The sequence below is a fragment of the Cavia porcellus genome, unplaced genomic scaffold (genome assembly GCF_034190915.1).
Source record: "Cavia porcellus strain 051 isolate PalLab524CR breed Dunkin Hartley unplaced genomic scaffold, mCavPor4.1 scaffold_34, whole genome shotgun sequence".
Taxonomy (NCBI): domain Eukaryota; kingdom Metazoa; phylum Chordata; class Mammalia; order Rodentia; family Caviidae; genus Cavia; species Cavia porcellus.
In genome coordinates, this window is record NW_026947517.1 from 15,081,975 (window position 1) to 15,103,478 (window position 21,504).

The 21,504-nt window shown below is 32.3% G+C and overlaps 1 protein-coding gene across 6 annotated transcripts in view; it reads left to right on the forward strand.

Moving 5' to 3' along the window:
- LOC106026840 (histone H1.8-like) overlaps positions 1-21,504 on the forward strand; it is a 123,401-nt gene that overhangs the window by 59,080 nt on the left and 42,817 nt on the right. The window contains exon 1 of one of the 6 annotated variants that reach the window (XR_010045540.1): positions 17,000-21,283. The exons of 4 other annotated variants lie outside the window; for them this stretch is intronic. The gene's annotated coding sequence lies outside the window, so the exon portion shown is untranslated. Of the gene's footprint in view, positions 1-16,999; positions 21,284-21,504 lie in introns of those variants that run through there. One more of the 6 variants, XM_063243168.1, reaches the window with a different exon arrangement.

Genomic DNA, 21,504 nt, shown 5'->3' on the forward strand with positions numbered 1-21,504 from the left:
AAACCTCATAATTTAAAAGAAAAGCTTATTTTGGTTCACATTTTCAGAGTTTTCAAATCATGATTGGTTAACTTTAAGGCTCAAATATCATGGCAGTAGAGCATTCACAGGAAGACAGCTCAAAATATCCTAGAAGGGTGGGAGAACAGGGCAAAGCCAAAGAGAGTTGATGGACAGATGCAGTCCCCGAGGTCCTGTCTCTGTGGCCTGCTTCCTCCAGCCGGACCCACACCCTAAAGCCCACTTCGTTGTAAACTCAATGATAAACTCACCCATTGATGAGGTTGATATCCTCACAATCCAATCACTTCTTTCAAAGTCTCTTCATCTTTACAAGTTGGTAATGCAGATGAACAGACACAATTTTAAAAGAATAAATACATATATATAATTTAATATAATATTGTGTATATATCACCCAGTAAAATCTTTGAAAAATTAACAGTTAAATATTAGTCCCAATAGGATAGTACTTGTTAGTGGTTCTGGCAGTATGTTAAGATTAAAATTCAGTAATTTTCTTTATATCACAGAAACAACTGACTTTTCATTGTTTATCTTTTTGTTTGTTTGTTTTTGTACCAGGGATTGAACTCACCACCTTGCATTTGCCAAGCAGGTGCTTGTGCTGCTGAGCTAAATCCCAGCTCATTGTTTATCTTTTAATCAACAACATGAGTGCTAATTAAACTAGTATTATTGAATGTGGAAGTATGGAGTTTAATTTAAAAATGTTAGCATGATTTCTTCTTGTGTATGTGTGTATATGTGTGTACCAGGCAGAGTATCAAACTTAAAACCTCGTACTTGCCAATCCCCAGTCCCAACATGATTTCATTTTATTACTTTTCTTTTTTACTAGAAAGCAAAAGTACTATGTTAAGTGACATATACAGCACTTTTGAATTTATAATCACCTCTGCTCCGTAGCATCATAATTATGTGGTAGGTATCTTGTAATTTTAACATTTGCTAGGAAAAAATAATGGTCTTATACGCACTCTTATTGTGTTTACCTGCATCATAAATTTAGATGCCTCTTTATGCTGCTAAATAAAAATTTAAATGTGTAATTTAAAAATATTTGCTTTATTGTCAACCACTTTTTTCTTTTAGTATGTTTGCTTTTGTAGTCATTGTACTGTATTACCTGATATGTAGTGTACTTCTAATCGTCTAAGTTATGTGTTAGACAGAATATCCCTCTCTTCGTTATTCCCGTCCTTTGACCTGAGCTCTGTCTGGTCAAATGTGGCCAGATGCTACTGCAGTGATGACACAGGAAGACATTTTGTGGCATGATGGCATTTCCAATAGGTCTCTGCGACCCAGAGGATTAGAATTTATTGGACCTTTTCTTTTTCTTCCACAATGTTGGTTTTCCTATTACATGAATAAAGCAAACATTATGCCGAAAAAGGAAAGAAAAATAAATATCTTTAATCATTGAAAATGACAATTTTAAGGAAATATTTTTGTATAAAAAGAACTAAGGCATTAACAGATAATGGAGCAGGCTATTAATCTTGAGCTGTGTCTTTTGTAGTGCTAAAACATCAATTTCTTTTCAACGATTATTAGTTCATTTTTCTACATCCTTTAAAAGCTGAACTATAGATAAACTTCACAGAAATTTTTGAAAAAAAATATATCATGGCTTTAAAAATGAATCTGAAATCTCAGATCAGCAGTAAAGTAAAAGGAATTACATCTGAAGCAAGACCCAGATGGAGATCACTAGCAATTTTCTTAGTTTTTTTTTTAATTAAACTACAAATACTATAAATAATCATTCATGGAACTTGAAGGAAATATGGCTTACCTAATATGGTGACCCTGAAGTGACATTCTGGATCTAAGTTGCAATTTATTGCTATAAATAGGAACTAAACAACATGCTTGCTTTGATGGGAGAAAAGTGATACTTAGTGTGTCAAATAGAGCTGACTAAAAGTAATTTAACCATAAGTGAAAGCTATTTACATACAGAATCAAGGTATTTAGCTAATAAACTGCATATAACTATTTTTAGTAAGCATTAGTTTGTGGGAATATAGCTCAGTGGAACAATGCCTGTCTGGCAAGCATGAGGTCCTGAGTTTAATTCCTGGTACAAAATAATAATAATAATAATAATAATAATAATAATAATAATAAAAGTTTTAGAATTTATTTTTTAATTTTAATGAGATTAGCACTTAGAGCAAAATTTACAATATGCAAATGGCCGCTGAAACACAGTCGCATTATCTTTCTTTGTAGCAGTCATGTAGTTTTTTCCTGTTGGAGCTTTGTTCCCACCTCTTGTCCATCCTTTCAGAAGACTCTGTCCCAAGTGTCAGAATAGGACTATGCGACCACAGTAGCTTCACACTATGCAAGCCAGGGACATCATCTTCATAGGCCAGTGACATGGTACAGCACAGGAAATGGTATTAACAGAAACACACTTAAAAGACTGTATGGAAAATGTACTCCGTTAAAGGCCTTTTTCATTCCACTAATTAAGGGCTAAGATTGGGTTCAGTAGTGAGAATTATATGCAGTTAATTTGGGACCTCTTGGAGGATTCTGTAGTTCATTACTATCTTATCAGGCCATGAAATTCTTTCGCTATATGAAGAAACAGTATGTTAATGGTTTCATAACAAATCCTTTAGAATATAACATCATTTGGCAACTTTTGATGTTCCAAATTCATGAACATACCATCTGACCACTAATTTTTGCACTTATTTTTAATATATGTATATATATGCATGCATATATTACATTTGATATTTTCATATATGTATAGATTTTCAAAGGCCAATGTGTTCAATAATCATCATGCATATTTATTATTTGGTGGTGAGAAGATTTAAGTTAATTCTCAGTGATTGTGAAGTATACAATATTTTTCACTATAGTCACTTACATGTTAATGTCTAGATCTCTTGGACTTACTTCCTTTGTGTAGTGAAAATTGGTATCTTTTGACTGACAACTTCTCATTCTCCCTTGACCCATATGGAAATTATCATTATATTATGGCCAGCATTTTTATTAAATGTAGATGTTTGATATTTAAAGCAACTTCCTTTTTATTGATATTATTTGACTACTCACAATGCCACACAAAACATTGCTATGAAATGTGACTGAAGATATCATGACAACTTCATTTTACTATCATTCTTTACTTCACGAGTTACATTTCCTCTTGTTACTTTATTGTTTGCCTGGACATTACCATTGACTTGCTTATGCCTCTGGCTCCTCATACTATTTTCTACTTTAGAAAAATGATAAAGTAACTTTTGAAGAGAGGAATCTTGTGATACTAAAACTTTGTCTTCAGGTGCTTTAAATGGACCTCATCATTTACAACACAAGTTACTATGTGTTGTGTTGTATAAAGTTTCTTTAATTCACCACAATTACTTCTTGAACCTACTCAATTTCCACAGTGTTTGGTTTTTGAGAAGGAATGCTTTAAATAGAAAACAATGTGCCCAGAAACACACTATCATGAAACTACAAGCATTTATAATTGGGATAACTATCCAAAAATAAAGTTGGAATCAGAAACTAGACACTGATTTATATCCGTGAAAGACAATCAAGCATTTAAAACTCTAATACACTTTCCATTTAGCTGAAGCTCTTTCCTGCTAAGCTTACTTCAAAATCAAGATTGAGAAAGTTGATGTCTGTTAAGCATTCTTCTAAGAGTGAAAAATAATACTTTCACAGGATTTAAGTCTAAAAGCTTTGTTACCCCTATGTTTTTTTGAAAAATTGATTAATAAAATTTAAAAACATGAAGGTTTCATCTACTGGCAAAGATTTTCTCTGTGCGGCCTTTTTAGTTACTACTCATGGATAATCAGATTTTAGCTGTTCACTTAGATCATTGTGTGCTTGACTGTTACGGAATTTCAGACACTGAAGCATAAATCATTTTCAGATATCATTGACTCAGCCTCCAGTGTCTTTCCTTTAACTAAAAAAAAATTAACATCAAGATTCTTTTATTGCATAGGTTGTTGATGTTTCTTTTATCATGATATTGATTATAAAATATATAAAAATAAATTAGTTTGAGTGTTAACTGTATCTTTTACTTTTTCACTCTCTTAGGAAAGAAAGAAACATGTGTTTGAAACTATAGTCGAGCTGTTTTTAAGTTGTTAAAACTTGGTAGTCCCCACTTGGTTAATTATGACTTGTAGTCAATTACTTAAAGAAATATTGACATAGGACCAGAGAGTAATGAAAGTGCAGCTTTTTCACATCAAGGGTTGTTTTTCCTGAAGATTTTCTGTAGAAAATAATTGGCACCCCCTTTGTTGCCAGCCTCCAGTGAGGACAGCTGCTTGGTTAGCAGCACTCAGTATCCACGTGTAATCATAATTTGACAAAAAAGAGTTCAGAACAAGAAGTGTTACAAGTGGATTCTCTTAAAAAGGCAATACAGTACAGAGACGGGGGATAGCCAGATACTTTCAGCAGCAGGTAACTAACGCGAGACTTTTCTTCATATAGCAAAAGAATTTCGTGGCCTGATAAGATAGTAATGAACTACAGAATCCTCCAAGAGGTCCCAAATTAACTGCATATAATTCTCACTACTGGACTCAATCTTAGCCCTTAATTAGTGGAATGAAAAAGGCCTTTAACAGAGGATGTTATCAAAGGCACCTAGGAGAGGCATAAAAACATGTTTTAATTGTTCCTATGTACCCTTTGTATTGTGGAAAAAAATACTACAGTTGAGTTAAGTATTTAGCAATTCACCTTGTGGAAACATGAAATAAGTGTTTCATGAACATGCTTACAAAATAAAAAGTGTATTAACATAAATACCTAAGTAATAAAATTGTTGAATATCTAACAGTTACTCATTGTTTACCTCCTTTTTTTAACCTTAAGTGTTTTATTTAGTTTTCATCACGTTGTTCCCAGGTGAAAACAATCAGTACATAAAGTTTAGAAATGAGGACAGTGGGAACACTAGAGACTGAAGTGAAATTTGAACAGCTCTCATATTATTGATTATGCAATGAGTCTTTTTTGAGAATTTACATTATAAATATGATGTGGCATAATTTCTGTTACTTTTGTTGTCATTTGGTTTTTAACATGATTATTTGTCAAGGAATCATAAATCTGTTTAATTTGCAAATAAGTGATCATTTTATAGGAGTTGCATAGAATTAACAATTTTGAAAACAATATTTTCTGTGAATTAGGAAAACATAATGCAGGACCTAAAATTTATATTTAATACCAACAGTGTGAATCTGAATTTTCACAGACTCAAATTTTAGAATTGGTGATTAGAGAAAAGCTACTGCTAGTAGACTATGTTATCTTTAATTTGGTACTGTTATGTAGTTTACAATTTTAGGCAAAAGTGTGATTTATTTATTGTTGAGGCTAATTAAATATAAATATAGTTAACACTACTATTTTGGATAAAATTTTTTATTAACTTTGTCACTGACTTGCATGATTCCTGGTTTTTATTACATTTCCAGTGTTTAGTAAACAATTTCTCTGAGCAATAAGATTAAAGATCAAGAACCCACCACACTTGCCTGATTCCTGGAGATCTGTGCTTTATGTTACTTTGGAGCTTTACCCAAGTGAGTTAGAAGGATCATCTCCACATCTTTGCTGGTATTCTGCCAACTGTTTCACAAGAAAAGGGTGAAACAGAAGGGGGATGGCACTGAGAGGAAAGGTGTGGTCAGAGGGACAAGCTGCAGGTGCAGTATGGAAATTACTCCAGGGTTCGCATCTTTTGGTTTTATGATTGTCTGTTAGTCAGTCAGGAAATATTAAAAAGTTCTTGACATTTTAATGGATAACATTTTCTCTTATTTATCTAATGTTAGTGTATTTCATTAAAGCACCTTTTTATTGCTTTTGTCTTCTTTGCACATATGAGGGGTAATAATAGTTTCTTGTCATTGTCATGTTTAAAAATAAATACTTTGTGAAAAAAATGATAAAAATAAAACTATTTTTGGATACAAAATCCATTAAATAGTATATTAGTAATGTTATTTGTACCTAAGATATCCCAAGATAACTACTCTTTCAAGTCTCATGTCTGTAATGCATATTATGTTTTATGATTTTAAATGTATTTATAAGCATAAAGATTGTATTTTATGCTTGTACATTGTACATAAGTGGAAATCTGGTGTTTATTTCACTTTTTTCTTGAAATTTTCTTACATCATTGCATTTAAAAGTAATTTTCATATTACCGTAAATGATTTTAATTTACTTATTTCCTAAATTATATTCAGAATTATACACTAATATATTATTTTTTATTTAAAGAAAAAAAGCAAAACCAGTGCAAGGTAGATAACCATACTACTAATTTTTTGTTAGCTCATCAAACAATATTTGGTGCTGTCATTGTTTGATTGATCATTTTTTATGCTTTGATTTTATAACTTGAACAACTCCTTGTAAGATAACAATATATTCTTTTACGCATTTTAGTTTTCCTAGGGTATACATACTATACATACATTCTATTTTATAGAATAGATTCAAGTTTCATATCAGTCAATACTGAATTATTTCCAGAGTATTTTTCTTCCTATATCCCTCATTACTATTGTCTGAAATATTGCACACATTCAGTTTAAAATTTTGTATCTACAAACTTTCGTATTTTTCTTTGGGAGGACAGATATGAAATGTCTTTTCATATTAGAGCATAAACTTGTTATTAGGATTCAAGCATTAAAATTATTTTGGCTATTATTTCCTCTCTCAGTTACTATTTCTTCTGCTTTGTCTTTTTGAAAGACAAAATATGAATTTTAATTTACTTGTAGACTTTATTTTCAAAAGTAACTTTTGTGTCTTTCTGTAATGTTTATATATACCTACATCTCTCTTTCTCTCTCTGTCTCTGTCTCTCTATCTCTCTGTCTCTCTCTCTGTCTCTCTCTGTCTGTCTCTCTCTCTGTCTGTCTCTCTGTCTCTGTCTGTCTCTCTCTCTCTTTTTCCATTATGTACCATAACATGTTTCTAAAACTCAGCTGCTTTTCAGACACCATTCTTGAGGTTGTAAATGATTTGATTTTTATTTCACTGAAACTTAAAAATCCTGTTGCAAAAGTAGACTGAACTTCTGATGAATTCTTTTGTAGTTTAAATTCTACTGTGGATGTTTCAGTGGAGAGTAAATTCTATTTCCCATTCAGAATCAAGTGGAGGGAAAAAGAGTAAGAGGAAATCAATGAGCACATGCTCACTCTATTAATTGTGAGAAAGATACCATATCAAACTAAAAATTTTCATAGGAGAGGTGGTGAGTAATAGGGCATTGTAGTTAGAAGGCAGAGTCCTGGAAACGAGAGTTAAGACCCTGTGGGTGAAAAAAAGTAGCTCGATACGTTCACTAGCTCTAGTGAAATAAGTAGCACAAAAGCTGCCCCACAGAGAAAGTTTTAACAGCTTTTCTTTTGTGTGTTTCACATCAGATTGACAAGAAAGTTTGTTTTAAATGTGTGAAGCATCATCTAGTAAATGTAAATAAATATGTAATTTTCATTTTGCAAACAGGTCAATCAAATCCTAATATATTATATGGATATTTTTCTATATCTAGATGAATTCTATCATTTAAAACATTACTATTGATAATGAAACATGGTAACATTCATGTTTAAAGTAACACTTTGATATTTAGACCTACAGTTTGATTAGAAGTGAATAATGTATAAGCCACAGATATTTTAAATGATGTTAATTTGATTATAATCAAAATCTTTGTTTATCTTTTTTGTGACAGGGCCTTGCTATGCAGTTCAGGCTGGCCTTGAAATCACCCTGTAGCCCAGGCTGGCCCCAAACACATAGGAATCCTCCTGCCTCAGCCTGCTACATGCTAGGGTTACAGGCAAGCACCACCACGTCCAGGTCAAAACATTTTTTAAACACAAGAAAATATATGCAACAGAATAATTTTATTACTCTTAAATATTCAAACTCATTCTTATTTTTCTACATCAAGGTCCTCTCAACAGTCTTTACTTTGGTTGTTTCCTAAGTATTGGAAATGTATTCATTAAACCTAAAAGCAATTTTGAATGATTGACAGGTATATCTTCACATGTAAAAATTTTAAATTGCAATTCAACTACCCTGACATTTCTTAAGAAGTGCAGCATCATTAAGCTAAAATTATCTAGAGCAACATTAAAAAATAAGTAATTAAAACATGTTTTAAACTAGAAATATTATGCAACTTAATGAAAGATATTTGCACTAAAGGCACTGTAAATAACTTTAAAATCTGTGTGAAATTAAGAGCACTCCATGATTGAATTTGTGTATGTTTACCTTACTTAAATTTGATTTTGAATATATTTTAAAAATTTTTTCTCAACATTTTATCTTTTATCAGCATGATTTTGTAGCACATAATGATCACATTCTTTGAAGGGAGTTGGTACAAATATAATTAATGCATATTTTGAAATAGTTATGTGAAATATTTTAAAATATTGGTTTCTAACATTTTATATTATATTTAATTTAATTTAATCTTATTTAATTTAATTCTTATTATATTTTATATGTCTTATCAAATAATTTTCAGTATGAACTGTACATTCATGATCATGTTTATTAACTAAAATATATTGTACCAAATCATCAAAATTATACAAAGCCAACTGAATAAAATGTATTTTAAAATGAATAATTTTAATACATTTTAAAAACAAAAAGATCTAGTTTACTGATGAATCAAAAGTGGCAAATATGGCAATGATGATATAAAAGCATCAATCTATATAGGAAATACTGTTTTTTTTTGTTTGTTTTTTTACTTCTAGGAGTTGAACTCATGACCTTGCACTTGCCAAGCAGACTGTGTGCTGCTGAGCTATATCCCCAGCCTGGGGATATTTGCTAAATCAGTGTAAAACTCAACTACAAAGAACATAGTGTACACTGTAAAGGCTTTGACTGCAGAGCATTAGTCATGTGTGTGAAAAGAATCCTTCAAGGGCTTTTGTTCACCTGTACCCACTCATTTTGTCACTTCCCATCCCGTTTCTCATTTCACATGCTGCTTCTTCACTTGAGTCTAGTCTTTGTGAGAACTGCTTAAGTCAGTCAGAACCTTATGATGCTCAAGGAAACAGCTGTATTTAATGTAAGAATTACCTATTGAGTGACAGTAAGGACATCACAGGAAGAAATTCTATTACGTTTGTAGATATGATTTTAGTTTCAGAAAAATTTGAATCTGTAGATAAAGAATGAGCTGCACTTCAAAGGAACAATACTAAGTAGGACACACTCCAGCAGTCTTTATAAAATCTCTTAATGTAGATGACTATTTAGGGAGGTGGAGCAATGACAAGGCATTGGGAAATATTCTTTGAGTTCGTAATTTTGTCACATTTATTATTATTATAATTTTATATGTATTCCTACATAGTGATTAAAGGGAAAAGACCTAACAAGAAGACAAGATCTGTGTCCCTTTGTAGGGAAGGTAAGATGTATAGGACAATGTTGGACAGCTTTGCATCAGAGGTTTTCATATTGTTTATGGGAAAATGTGGCTCATGGCAACTAGAAAGCCACTAGTGCCAACCGATAATACATCTTTTAATTTTTCATATACTTGTTTAGAGGATTGTTCTTGTTGAAATTCACAATCTGACTTCAGTAGAGCAAATTATTTGCTGTCTTCAAATGTTTAAATCCACTACTCTTAAAGGAAGCAAGTAATAATCCCATGTGGATGCAGGTGAATCTAGTAGTGTTCATGATTGGTTCATTGTCTAGCACTGGGATTGGTGGTATAAGAGCTGCCAGGAGTGGAGCCAGCACACTCTAACAGTAGGAAGAAGGTGTGTTTTCCTTCTTTTTCTGTTTGTTATTGCTGTTTGTGGTGGACATGAACTGCGAGCCAACCATGCCACTCTGCCTGGGAGCTAGCTCAGTATGCATTGAAACCCCCAAAACTGTAAGAAATAAACCTTCTCTTCTCAATTTTGGGTGTCAAGTATTTTGTCTCAACAATGAGGGAAAGGTAACTAAGACAGAATCTTAAATGTCCCCAAATGCTCTATTGTTACAGATTGTGGAACTGTTGAGAGATGGCACAACTTTTATGTGGTATGTTGTTTTAACTTTTTCTTGGAAAATACCCAGAAGGAGAATAGCTGGTTAGCAATGAACCTCCTTTTGAGGAATCTCCACAGTGATTGGAGCAGTCTACACTCCCACCAACTGGGCATAAGGGTTCCTTTATCCCATAGCAATGCCAACATTTGTTATTGATTGATTTCTTCATGAAAACCATTTTTTTTGGAGTGAGATGAAATATCAGTGCTTTTTAAATTTGCATTTCTCAAATGACCAGTGATGTTGAATATTTTTTCATGTATTTACTTGCCATTTGTACTTCTTTATCTGAGATGTGTATATTCTTCTAAAATGCCTTTATTTGGATTACATCTTTGAATTTAGATATCATATTTTTTTTCAATTCTTTACATGTTCTAGATAGAAGTTTTTTGTCTGAGGGAAACTTAGATAATTTTTTTCCATTCTGTGTGTTTTCTTTTCACTGCATTGATTTCTTTTGATGTGTAAAACTCTTTAATAAATTGAGATCCCAGTTGTTGATTCTTTGAAGTATTTCGTGTGCAGTTTACATTTTGTTCATCAAATCACTGCTTACCCGTCTTCAAGATTTCTATGTACATTGTCTTCCATTAGATTTAGTTTTTCTGTTTAATATTTAGATCTTTGATATATTTTGATTTTAATTTATTTCATGGTGATAGACATGTGTCTAGTTTTAGTGTTTGGCTGTAGAAAGCCAGTTTTTTCAGCACTATTTATTACAAAGCCTTTTGCCAAGTGACCATGTTTGACTCCTTTGCCAAAAATGAAGTGGCTGAATGTCTTTACAGTTCTGTACTCATCTTCTACTTTAGTATATTGTTCCTTATGTCTTTTTCCTTGCCAGTACCATACTGATTTTATTAGAGTCCCTTTGTAGTAGAATTTCAAATCTAGGATCATGATGCCTCCAGCATTGCCTTTGTTTCTCAGGATTGGTTTTGCTATCCTAGATCTTTTCTGTTTCTAAATGATTTTTAGAAATGTTTTCTCTATATCTGTGAGGTATGCTAATGGTATTTTGATCAGAATTGCATTGCAATTTGTGTAACAGTTTTGGGAGTATGACCATATTTTCACAATATTGGGTCTTTCTATCCATGAGCAAAGCATACTGTAATTTGTAATTTGCAGTATACAGATGGTTTATGTACTTTCTTAGATTTATTCCAAGGTATTTCATTTTTTTGGATGCTATTGTGAAAGTGTTATTTCTACAATACTTCTCTCAGTCAATTTGGTTTTTGTGTACAGAAATGCTGTTAATTTTTGGTACTAACTTTGTATCCAGCTATGCTACTGAATTTACTTATTTAGTCTACTCATTTGGTGGAGTTTTTGGGGTCTGCTATGTAGAGTATCATGCCATTTACAAATAATGATAATTTAACTTATTCTTTCCTATCTTTGTTTTATTTCTCTCTCTTGTCTACTGCTCTGGTTACTGTTACCAAAACTGTATTGAAGGAGTGGTGATATTGGATGACCTTCTCTTGTTCCTGACTTTATAGTGAAAGCTTCCAGTTTTTGTCTATTTTGTATGATATTGGCTATTGGTTTGTCATAGATGCTTTTTCTCATATCGAGGTAGAGACTGTTTATACTGGTTTTCTGTGGAGTTTTTATCATGAATGACTATTGGACTTTATCAAAAGCATTTTCTACATCTATTGCTATGACCATATGATTTTTGTCTTTGGCTCTTTTGATGTGGTGCATTATGTTTTTTGGTTTGCATATACTGACCCATTCCTGGGATGAATCCTACTTGGTCATGATGTATAATCTTCTAAATGATTTGCTGCATTCTGTCTGCTATTTTATTGAGAATTTTTGCATCTATGTTCGTTAGAGAGATTGGCCTGTGGTTCTCCTGTTTGGTTGAGTTTTTCTCTGGTTTCAGTATCAGAATGGTGCTTGCCTCCAGGAATGGGGTAGGGAGCGTTGTTACCCTTTCAGTTTCATTAGAGAGTTTGAAGAGTATTAACATTAAATCTTCTCTAAATTTCTTCTAGAATTCAGCCATAAATCCACAAGGATTTTTATTTGTTAGTAAGTTTTTAATTACATATTTGATTTCAGTAGTTGATAGTAGGTTATTCAAATTTTTTGTATCTTCTCGATTCAGCTTTGCTAACTGGTGAGTTTCTAGGAATCTATCCATTTCTTCTGTGTTTTCCAGCATGAGTAAAGGCCTTTAAAGTGATTAATGAAGATCTTCTGAATTTCCACATGATCTGTAGTGATTTCATCCTTTTAATTTCTCATTGCATACATTTGAGTTTTTTATCTTTTCTTGATAACGTTGGCTAGGGTTTTACCAATTTTGTTGATTGTTTCAAAGAACCAACTCAATTAATTCTTTGTACTATTTTCTTAGTCTCAATTACATTAAGTTCTACTCTGATCTTTACAATTTCTTCCCTTCTATGAGCTTTGGTCTTGACTTGCAGATTGCTCATTTGTGCTGTTCTGTTTTCCTGAAATGAGAATTCACTGCCATATTTCCTTCTTAGGATTGCTTTCATCGCATCCCACAGGTTTAAGTACGTTATATCTGCATTTTCATTTAACTGTAGATATTGTTCAATTTGTTCTTTAATTTTATCTGTGACACATTGGTTGTTCAAGAGGGGGTTATTTAATTTTTGTGTGTCTATGTAGTTTTTGTAGCTTCTTTGCCATTAGTTTCCAATTTCATTGCATTATGTTCAGATAATATGCATGGGATAATGTTAGTTCCTTTGCACTTGCTTAGGCATCTTCCATGGGTAGTACGTGTTCTATTTTGGAGAACATCCCACGTGCAGCTGAAGAGAATGTGTATTCTGATGTTGTTGGGTGGAACCCTCTGTAAACATCTATTAAATCCATTTGTTAACAGGTTTGATTCATTTCTGCTATTTCTTTGCTGACATTCTGTCTTTTGATCTATCCCTTTGTGATAATGGGTTATTATGCCCCTGTTATCCTTGTGTTACTGCATATTTGATGTTTCCTGTCTATTGATATTTTTCTTGTATACTTGGGCACTCCCATGTTGGATGCATACATATTTAAGACTGTTACCCCTTCCTCTTGAACTTTTCCCCTAGCAAGTATGCAGTCACTTTCTCTATCTCAGGCGGTCATTTTTGGTTTTAAGTTCAGTTTATCTGTGAAGAGAGTATCTACCATTTCTTTTCTGGGTTCCTGTTGCATAGAGTACTGCTTTCAATATTTTGACTTTCAGAGCATGAATTTCTTTTTGAGTTAAATGTGTTTCTTGTATACATATCTTTGGATCTTGTTTCATGACCCATTCTGACAATTTTTTTTTTGGATTAGTGAATTGAGGCCATTTACATTGATGATTATAACTGATAAAGTATTGGCCTAGCTTTTTTGTGTTTTTTTTTTTTTTACTTGTTTTTCCCTTTTCTTTGTTTGTCTTGTCCAGTGGCTTCTTTCTATTTTTGTGGTCATTTTTATCTCTATCTAGCATGTCTTCCAGTAACCTTTCTAGGATTGTTTTGGCGGACATGAATTTCTTCATTTGTTCTTTGTCATGGAAATATCTTATGTCTCTTATTTTTGAAAGACACTTTTGTAGGTTATATCAATCTGGGCAGCAAGCTGTTTTAATTTGATTTTTAAGGACTCAAAAACCTTTACTGAACTCTCCTTGACTTGAAGGTTTGTATTCAGAAGGCAGTGTGATTCAGAAATAAACTTTCCTTTATATGTGACCCGTATCTTTGGTCTAACAATTTTTTACCATTCTGGGATTTTTGGGGGGCTGAATTTCTGGAATCTTGATGATTATATATTTGGGTGTATATTTATTTTGGTTATACCTTTTTGGGATTCTATATGCCTCAGTTACCTGTATTTCAGATTCTGTCACCATGCTTTGGCAATTTTCTGCTCTTATTCAAATAGTTTCTTTTTATATCACTTGTGTTGACTTCTGCTTTTTAATTGATATCTAATCAGTTTTACCTTACTTTTCTTTGTATCATCTTGGAGGTGTTGAACTGTTATTTCATGGTTCTCTGATATTTTTAAGAGATTTTTTTCATTGTTTATCAGTAGCTACAATTGTGTCTTCAGGATCTGAAAGTCTATCTTCATTTTTGTTCAAGCTATTTTGCCAGATTTCAATAGAATTTTAATTTCCTGGATATCTCTTTGTATCTGCTTCATGCATTTTATGTCTTATATTATTCTTTCAAAATGTCTATCATTTTCCTATGTGCATCTGTGTTCCTTTATTCATCTCTGTCTTCTCTAGCTGAGGTAAAAAATTCCTTCATTAAGGTTGTCATTTGTTACATTAGCTTAGAGATTATTTCTGATCTGATTTTCTCTATAGCCTCATGGATTTGTTTCTTTACTTTACTTGGTGTTTTTACAAAAATTTAAATTATGTTTCTTCAATGTCTTCTATGTCAGTATCTCCTGTACTTGTTCCAGATGGGCTGGAAGTCTGAGACTGCATTTTGTTTTTTATATTGTCATTTTAGCTTCTTGGTTTATATTTCAATCATTTCAATCCCACTAGTTCTGTCAATCCTTTGTGTGTGTTTCAGTCAGTGTCATACTTTGGCTAATATTCACCTACTTGCTGAGCCCCACACTGTAGGAGACAGGCCAGTCACCTAAATTCCTCCTGCACGGTCAGTTGGGTTGGTCCTGGATTCTTCCTGAGCTAACAAGCCTAGGCATATTGATATGATACAAACTTTAGCCAATATTGTTGCTGCAGGTTCATACATTTCCAGGCCACTGGACTTGCCTGTCCATGGAGTACACTACAGCCGGGGTCCTACTGTGTTACAGGGGATCTTGCAGACCCAACCAGCTTCCCTTTGGTGGTGGGAAGGTTCACCTGCACTCTTCCAGCCCTCCAAAATCCTCCAGGTGGGGAAAGATGCTGCTGAGGCCTCTGCCAGCTGATCAAGTGTTCAGTATAAACCTCAAATCTCTATCTTCTTTATATTTTCAGCCTAAAATAATAAGAAAATTTCAACCAAAAAAGCAAATTTTAAAAGTGAACAAAACATAGAAAAATGTTCTAAGACAAGTGTTTTAAGTAGAAACAAATTATGTGCCTATAATGGACACTATAAAATACGAATTTTTGTGAGAGTGGCAATTCCCATTTTTCTTCATGATCTATTATGGTAGCCATGAACATTAGCCTCTTGTGCTTCATGAGCATTTGAAATGCAACTAATACAGTTGAGGAATTGAGCTATAAATTTATTTAAATTTAATTTATTTCAATTCAGAATTCTTTACTAATCACCACTTTACAGTGGGCCCCCATTTACATGGTATCTACTTCATTACATTATATCTGGTGATGATGTTTTCTAATTTTCAACATTTTTAGTGTGATTGGCATTATATAACAAAGCATTTTACTGGATTATTTGCTGTTTCTTTATTAGAATTTCAGAAACACTGTTTATTTTACTTATATAGTATGCCTGCATTATATTACATGGTTCATTTTGCTTAAGGAAAAATGCATTATGTGGTGTGAACAATGATTATCATAAACTAAGCAAACCATGCACATTTTATATGCAAAAAGTATTCTAATTTAGAGACTTAAAACTAAATAATATTTTTACTATCTAAATTTGCAATGTTTTCTCTTGTAATTTTTTTGCATTATTTTTCACAGCTTTTATGGATGAGGACAAAAGATGAACACTATTTAAAGTATTAGAATATGAATGATTATATTAATTATTATTTCTATCCATGTACCATTTTAAAGAATGTTAAATGATATTATGTACAGAAAATATGACATTGTTTTAGCTGATAATAGCATGTTTTCCCCTCATACTTGTTTTAAAAGAAATTATTGGTACTTCAATCATTTTGTTTTTGACTCTTACTAGAAAGCCTAAATCATGTATTATTTCATTAATTTGTAATATTCATCTACTTCATGAAAATATATCTGTTTAATGGTTTATTTTATTTTCTTTAATTTTTCTAGAAAATTGCAATTTCATAATATTCATTTTAATGGCATTTGTTAACCAATGATATTTTTTTCATTCAAAATTCATCTCTGACTTTCTAGTTCATAATGATAAATAGGTCTATATACACTTAAACCCAGTTTCTACAGAATCAATGGTGAAATTAACAGCAAAGTAAAATATTTTGACCAAAGAATGAATTAGAATAAGAAATAAATTAGGTTCATTCTAGAAAGATAAAGAACGCTGACAGAGAGACATGGACCACTGGGCAGAAATGAGTACAATCAAGACACTATGACAGATGTTTATTCCCCTCTAATGGCACTTTTTTATGATATAAAGAGCCAGTTTACATATTCAATGCTTGGATGCTGGAATATATAAGTACAATTGATTTTTAATTGTTTTTGAGTTGGCTGAATTTTCTTCATAATATTCTATTTGATGTTGTTTATCTTTCCCTACATATAGGGTCATCATTTTCTAAGATATGTGCTTTATTTTCTATTTCATATACTTGTCACTTTCTTTTTTTACTTCACTTGCTACATTCTTTTGTAAAGATGGTAGAATAGAACAGGTGAGGTGAAGTGTAATTTCTTACTTTTCATAATTGAGCAAAGAGTACTTAATTGACTAACATATGGGTTTCTTCATGTGAGATTGATATCTTCTGATTACTGAGATTATCCAATATTAGTAACTATTATATTACATTCCCAATAACAAAGAGACTCTACTCAATAATTTCTAGTGATGCTGATTATAATATATATATATATATATGTATAATCTTAAAAGCAAACTAAAACTAAAAATGTTTACAAACTTAGAATTCTAATGTGATAGGTATTACATTTACACCCCCCCTCTTACTTTCTTTAATCATCAGAAACTTTGTACTTTTCATCTGTTCATAGATTAGATGTAGTTGTCACCTGTGGACATCAAGTGTGGAAGATCCTTGGAATTATGCTTTCCACCATTTGATCTCAATTCTGAGTTAGTAGACAAGTGGTGAAGATTCACTTCCTATGACCTCACTCTGCCAATTTCAACGGTGATTCTTTCTCAATAAGCCATTATAATGTGAATCTGGGAACAGTATCAGTTTCTGGTGTCCACTCCCTGGAAAGCTTTCATTTTCATTGATTAAGCAGTAAGGCTATAGTTTTTTCTAATTTTTTATTGGTACATTTAGTATACAGTGATAACATTCATCATAGGAAACCTGAGCCTATATGTGTACTCCTGCTGCTCCTTTTCTTCCTGTCCCCTCCCCTCCCTGCAGTCCCTCTTCTCTTCTTGATTTACAAGTTACATTTCCATTGTTTCCTTCTATTCTTTCTCTCTTGCCACTCCCAACCCCAGTGCCTTGTCCTCCTTCTCATGTGACCACTGTTTTCCCTTTTCCCAAAACCTGTTAACATTTTGATCCTTATTTAAACTTTTGGCTTCTCACACCACAAAAACCATGGAATATTTACAGCCCAGTAAGGACACAGTCAGCACTGGGTTGGGTTAGAAAGCAACTGACATTTTCCAGTAGCTTACTTTTAATGTCTAACTATGGAATCTCAACATGTTATGTATTTATTAAAGATGTTAAACGCTGACAATACTAGAAAAACATAATATTTTAAAATTTAAATTTTAATTAATAAATTGATGCTATAATCATTAATATCAAGAAATTGTTAACATTTTTAATTATCAATGAATTAATAGTCAAAAATTTCAAATTGCTTCTTAAATACTTGTAATATTATATAATTCTCAATGAATACAGTCAAAAATTTCAAATTGCTTAAATACTTGTAATATTATATTTTATACAGTAACATTAAACTGCTAGTCAATGAAACTATTTTCTTAGAAGTATCAGATAATTGGAAATCTGCATAATGTTTCTTTTATTTTAAAATCTGCGTATCAATTTTTCTTTAAAATTTTGTTTGCTGGAGAATTAATAAGTAAGAACATGAATGAGTAGAATAGTATTTATGACATAATAGATGCAAAATGACACACAAAAATAATTCTCAAACTCATAAATGTATAATTAAAAAGTAATCATAGTACCTAAAGTAACTGTTTTGCTGTTTACTTATTTACTTTTTATTTTAAATCAGTTTTATTGCTGTATTTTATATATACATGATGTCCACATTCATCATGGAGGAACTTGTACCTGTAAATGATGTTTTCTTTTCTTTGTACTGAGAATCAAACTCACACTTTCCAGGCAGGAGCTGTTAGACATGATACACCTTGACTCCTCTTTATGTTTGTATTTTTCTCTCTTCCCTTTCACTCCTTTTCCCCTGCTTATTTACAAAAGCTTTGTTTCTATTGATTCCCCCTTTTCTCTTTTTGTCCTCTTCCTCTCCTCCATTTCCCCATCCCCCTTCCTAATTTTCACTTCAATTTGAACATTTTATTCCTATTTCACACTATCTATTATACATTTTGGTCCTTATTTATACTTTCAGTTTCTCACACCAGAGGAAAAAAGTTACACATGTGTGCACAATTTATTTCATTTAAGAGTATCATCTCAAGGTGCATTCACGGATAGAGTATCATCTCAAAGGGCGTTCACGGATATAGAAATGTTTCAAATATCAGTCACATCCATTGTATAAAAAACTACATGTAGTTTATTCATTTATAGGCTGATGGGAAGCTGGGGTATTTCCAAGAATTAGCTATTATGAACTGTGCTCCTATAAACATGGGTGTGCATATATTGCTGTGGTATGATGCTTTTAATTCTTTTGGTAAGCAACCAACAAAGCCTAGTTTTAGTTTTTTGAAGGATCTCTCTGCTGGTTTCCATAATTGTTGCACCAGTCTATACTTTCAACAGGAACGGAGATGGTTTCCTTTTCCACATAGCCCCACCAGAATTTGCTATTTGTTGATTTCTGATTAGCAGCCATTTTTTCTAGAGTAAGATGGAACCTCAATGTTATTGTAATTTGCATCTCTTGAATGACCACAACTGTCAATTTGTTTTGGTATATTTATTTGCAATTTCTAATTCTTCATCTGAGCAGTTATGTATTCATTCCAAATGTCCATTTCTGGAATGCATCATTAAATTTGCCAGGTCTGGGGCTAGGGATTTAGCTCAGCGACATAAGGGCCTGCCTTGCAAGCAGGCAGTAGTGAGTTCGATCCCCGGTACCGATAAAAAGGAAAATTATTTTTTAAAAAAATTTGCCAGGTCTGAACTTTTTTAATTCTTTACGTATTCTAGCTATCTAGCTAGTGCTTTATCTGGAATATTTTTCCACTCTCTGGTTTCTTCCCACTCTGTTGGTTTCTTTTGTTGTGCAAAGATTTTTAATAAGATTAGATCCCTTTTGTAAGTTCTTTGTGATACTTTCTCTGCAACATTCATAATGTCTTTTCCATATCATCATGAGTTCTATCTATTCGATGTTCTATTCAGTCTTCTAGCAGATTTCATGTTTTTGTTTTAATAATTAGGGATTTGATCCAGATCAATTTTAGTTTAGTGTATCATGAAAATATGGGTCTAGTTTTAATCTGTCAAGTGGAAAGCTAGTTTTTCCAGTATAATTTATTAAGTAGGTGTATTTTTTACAATGAAAGTGTTTGGCTCCTTTGTCAAAGATAAGGTGGCTGACTGTGTTTGGAATTGTTTCTGTATATGCTAGTGTGTTCCATTGATTTATGGGTCTGTTATTTCCCCATTACCATACTGTTTTGTCACTGTAGCTTGATAGTATAATTGAAATCAAGGATTGTGATGCCATCCTACCTTGCCTTTGTTTCCACGAATGGGTTTTGCTTATCACTTCAGCTTCCAAATGAATTTTAGCATTGTTTCCTCCAAATCTGTAATGTATGATATTGATATTTTGACCAAGACTGCATTAAATCTGTAAATCATTTTTACAGGATGGCCATTTTCATTGTATGTGTTCTTTCTTCCCAAGAACAAGGAAAATCTTTCCATTTTTTTTCATATCATCTTCAGTCTCTTTTTTTCCTGAGTACTGTATGTTTCAATGTAAAGTATTTTACTTCTTTCCTTACATTGAAACTTAAATATTTAAATTTTTTGGATGCAATTTTGAAAGGTGTTATTTCCATAATTTTCCTCTCAGTGAGTATCCTATTCATATATAGGGATGTTTTTGATTTTTGCATGTTGACTTTCTTTGCAACTACAGTAGTGAATTTTTTTATTAAATTTGGAATTATTTTGGTATTGTTTATGGGGTCTTCTATGTAGAGTATCATGTCAATCACAATACTCACAATTTAACTTCTTCTTTTCCTATCCTTATTCCTTTTAATTTTTTCTCTTGTCTAGTTGTTCCAGTTAATGCTTCCAGAACTATATTAAACAGGATTCCTGGCTGTGGACACCCTTGTCTTGTTCCTCATTTCACAGGAATTCTTTCAGTTCTTGACCATTCAGTATGCTGTTGGTTTGGCTGTTGGTTTCTCATAGATCTCATAAATGTTGTATCAGATAAAGATTATCTATACCAACTTTTTGTTGTTTTTCCCATGTTTGCATATTTGACTTGTCAAATGCGTTTTATGCATGTGTTGAGATGATCATGCCATTTTTGTCCTTAGCTGTGTTAATATTGTGTATTAAATTCGTTAATATACTTATTTTCAACCATCCTGCATCCATTGGATGATCCTTGCTTGTTCTGTGTAATCTTGATGATTTGCTGTATTCTGTTTGCCAATATCTTATGAGGATTTTTACATCTATATTCATTTGGAAGATTTGCCCGTATCTCTGTTTCTTCATTAGTCCTTTACTGGTTTTGGTTTCATGGTGATGCTTATTTCCAGGAATGAATTTGGGAGAGTAGATTCACTTTGAATTTCATTAAAGAGTTGCATGTCTCTGAAATGTTATTTAATTTGCATGTTTTTAAGTAGTTTTATTGGTTTCTTTTGCCAGTGATTGCCAATTTCATTGCACTATGATCAGACAATATGCATGGAATAATTTCAGTTCCTTTAAATTTACTCAAGCTTGTTTTATGAACCAATATATGTTCTCTTTTAGAGAAAGTTCTGAATGCATCTGAAAAAATATGTATTCTGATGTTGTGGGATACAACACTCTGCAGGTATCACTTAAATTCACTTTTTCAAAAATTTGATGCATTTTTGAGAGTTTGTTGATCTTTTTGGTCTAGTTTATATCTGAATATAGAGCATTGAGTCCCCCCATTACAATTGCATTAGTGCTTATCTGATTTTTCATGTATTTAATATTCATTTTTTATAGTTGAGTACACTGGCATTTGGGTTTAAATTGAGATGACTGCTGTAATTTTGGTGGGCTTTC